The following is a 3,973-nucleotide window of genomic DNA, read 5'->3' as shown; positions in this document are numbered from 1 at the left end:
TATGAGGTTTTTTTCACGCTGACTACTTGATAAATTCTTATAAAGATTTTATCCTATATTATATTATATATATATATATATATATATATGTAGGTGTATGTGTAGTAAATATATATGATATAGAAAAGTGCTCTAGATTGCTGAATATAATCAATATGTTACAAAAGGTGTTTTTTACGTGCCCACAAGGGGCTAAACATGGAGGGGACAAACAAGGACAGACAAAGGGATTAATTCGATTACATCAACCCCAGTGCGTAACTGGTACTTAATTTATCGACCCCGAAAGGATGAAGGGCAAAGTCGACCTCGGCGGAATTTGAACACAGAATGTAACAGCAGACGAAATACTGCTAAGCATTTCGCCCAGCATGCTAACGTTTCTGCCAGGAAAGCAATAGGGGGCATTAAATATCTGAAATAACAGTAACAAACATTGAAGTGTTACCTTAAAAATATTCGAATAGTCGTGATTGAGTTTAAAAAATGATTTACAAAATCATAAAAGAACACGAAAGAGAGGGAGGTTCTTTACAAAAACTTTAATGAACAAAAGAATGAGAAAGATTCTTTACAAAAGATATAAATAAATCATGTGTCCAGTCAGTTCAAGGGTAAAATCCTTGTTCACAATTGGATTAACAATAGACGTTGGCTACGATTCTTAGCTCCAGATTTTCAAATAAGTTAATGACTGTACTAACAGTATCTCTCTCTCTCTCTCTCTCTCTCTCTTAAATTGTATCTAATTGTAATTAGATATACATTAACAAGCTCAACTGACCTCATTTGTAACTAATTTGAAAGACTAAAGTCATATGTTAGAGGAGGTCTAAAGACCAGAGTATATATCTCTAATTTATCATCATCATCATGATCGTTATCACAGTCATCATCATTGTTTTAACGTCCATTTTTCCATGTTTGCATGGGTCAGATGGATTTCATTGAGGCAGAATTTGTATGCCAGACATTCTTTTTGTTAACAACCTTCACTTGTCTCCAAGTAAGGTATTTTTTCCTATGACCACACACACACACACACATATATATTAGAAGTGACACCAGTTCATCAGCATCACTCAGGCTCGTCACAGATTTCATCACTCAAGCTCATCACATATTTCATCACTCGGGCTCATCACAGATTTCACATATAACACATGCCTACTCAAAGAATTTCACATTTTTCCGCAATATTTCTAGCCCCAAATGGCTTATTTTTTGTATCTTGCACTAAGTCTTTCTCCATTTCTAAGTTGAGGGTAAAAATAAGGCAACCCTGCAAAACACAATTGATCTTTACATACAGACGCACAGAAAAGCAGCAATCAAATAACGACAATAGAGTGCACAACAAACATCAGTGATCTGACTGTCACCTTCACTCTTGACAAGAGATGCCAGTTAGTCTTTTACACCTACCAGGCTTGTTCATATTAGTCCGAGTTGCTGGATAATTTTTCATTCCTTTAAGAATATTGTAGGACGGAAACTTTTCATAAATTTAAATCCTAATCTCTATAGAAATTTATTGTTTCAAGAACACATTAAATTTGAATTACTTTTAATTTTCACGACTATAGATAACAACTCAGGATGTAAATTCTGAGCTCGAGTTAGGTGTGTGTGAATGAAGTCAAAAGAACATCTGCTACGAATAAGTTCACTTTACTAAATTGTCTAACAGCCTTTACAGTGTTCACAGAGGACTGAGCAACAGACAACCCAGTACAAATCATCATGATAGAAGCGATTCTTTTCCAATATTCAGATGGTTTCCAGTCCTCCAAGTCAGCTAACTTTCTCGTGCTCTCCAGTGCCTTTGTTCTTGGAAAAAAAAAGGGGGAGGGGCATGAAAATCATCAATTTTATCCCAAACACCCTGGAAATATATAAATGTATGTATGTAAGTACGTACGTATGTATGTATGTGTGTATGTATGTATGTATGTATGTGTAACGGAGATACATATATATGTATGTGTATGTACATATTGTGCTGGAAACTGAACGATCTGCTTGCGGTACCTGTTTGGAAGTCGTGGTAAGAGCAACTTTATTTTCGTGTCCTTAAACCACACATACATAAATATATACATATATTTGTGTATACTCAGACACACACACATGCATACAAGCTTCTTTCACTTTGTCTATCAAATCTAACCAAAGTTTTGATCAATCAGGAGTTGAAGTAGAAGACGCAGAGTGAAACTGAACTTGAAAACACTTGGTTGGATCACACACACACACACACGAGCAGGCAGAATCGTTAGCACGCAGGGCGAAATGCTTAGCCGTATTTCGTCTGCCGCTACGTTCTGAGTTCAAATTCCGCCGAGGTCGACTTTGCCTTTCATCCTTTCGGGGTCGATTAAATAGGTACCAGTTACGCACTGAAGTCGATATAATCGACTTAATCCGTTTGTCTGTCCTTGTTTGTCCCCTCTGTGTGTAGCCCCTTGTGGGTAGTAAAAAAATAACACACACACACACAAACTGAGCTTTCGGAATTTTTCTTTTATTTAAGCTACGTGGGAAAATACGGAGATTAACAATATGCAAACGAAAAATTAATTAATTTCAAATTTTATATGAAAAACTCTAAATTTGATCCACACATCCCTCGCCACCTAGCAATAAAGCGCGAACGTACGCAACAATCTATATGAACGGCTGAAACAAGTCACACACCTGTTGTATATGACGATCTTATATATATATTTTTAAAGGTAAACGATTCTCATAGAAGCAAACACGATATTAAATAATTCTCCGTCATACGTCTACTAAAAACTTTAACACTTCCCAAATGGGATTTCATCCATGTTTATCCACGTGCGGGGTGGGGGGGAGATTTAAAATTTTGAAAACGCGATCTTTTGTATATTCGGAATATCCGTCATCGAAAACCTAGGAATCCGCTGAGAAAAAAAAAAATTGCGAAAGCTCGGGTTTTGTGGTGGGGAGGAGGGGGTGACTGTCGTCTAGCTCCACCAATACATACACCCACATCATCTTCTTCAACAGCCATGTCCCATTTGCTGAGATGGATCACACACACACATACATACATACATATATATATATATTGTGATATTTTATGAGAGTCAAAAAATGTGTGTATGTATATGTGTACGTAGTAGTTGGGTATATCGCAAAAGGTTACGTGTGTGTGTGTGTGTGTGTGCATTCTGATCAGAAAAATGAGGCTCTTTCAAAACAAACAGGGAAGTCCGTAATACATTACAGAATAGTGTGTGTGTGTGTCTGAGTGTAAGGCTAGTGAAGTCATAGGGTCAAGCTGATCTCGTCATGTTGGACGTCTATCTCTTACTATAGTTTTGGGTCATTTCAAGTTGTCTGGATGAGATTGAGCAGACGGAGGCTGTTAAAAATACGTTCACAGTTCCCCCACCTCTAATTCAGAAGGCCAGTTCTTGATCTTCTCTTTCATGTTGATTTTTCCTGGGAATCAACGTGTTCTGAATTCTGTTTCAAATGTATCGGACTTATACTAAAAGTTCTATAATTACAACATCCTAATCGTTCTCTCATATAAATTTCAGCGAGCCCGTCTAAATCCTTTCAAATATACACGACATTAAAGTTAGTCATTCATATAGGACAGTCCATAGAAACAACACGTACCAGACACACTGCTGTATACAACGTAGAAAAGTTTTGATCTCTTGCTCTCAAAGATAGAACTCCCTTCTGTAAATAACTTCAGAATGTTTTAAGTAAGAAATGAAATAATAAATGGAATCAGATAAAGAACAGTGTCCCGTTTTGTGAGGACACAGTATATATATGTCACTTCCTCAAACTCACCTGTGGTCGCCATCTTCCTTTCCTGTTTGTAATTAGGACACAGGTAGACAATTTACACTCACTCTCTCAATATCCTATACACTCATTCACACACGCTTTCCCCCTCTCATAACTTTCTCTCTCACTCTCACTATGC

The 3,973-nt window shown here is 36.9% G+C and overlaps 1 protein-coding gene across 2 annotated transcripts in view; it reads right to left on the bottom strand.

Moving 5' to 3' along the window:
* Positions 1-3,944, bottom strand: part of LOC106871060 (uncharacterized) — a 13,028-nt gene extending 9,084 nt beyond the window's left edge. Inside the window, exon 1 of one of the 2 annotated variants that reach the window (XM_052967930.1) lies at positions 3,838-3,944. The gene's annotated coding sequence lies outside the window, so the exon portion shown is untranslated. The remainder of the gene's footprint in view (positions 1-3,837) is intronic. The other variant, XM_052967931.1, reaches the window with a different exon arrangement.
* Between the last annotated feature and the right edge of the window lie 29 nt (positions 3,945-3,973).

This window comes from Octopus bimaculoides, chromosome 5 (genome assembly GCF_001194135.2).
Source record: "Octopus bimaculoides isolate UCB-OBI-ISO-001 chromosome 5, ASM119413v2, whole genome shotgun sequence".
NCBI lineage: Eukaryota > Metazoa > Mollusca > Cephalopoda > Octopoda > Octopodidae > Octopus > Octopus bimaculoides.
The sequence above is the reverse complement of the archived record's forward strand: the minus strand, read 5'-3'. Positions and strand labels throughout refer to the sequence as shown.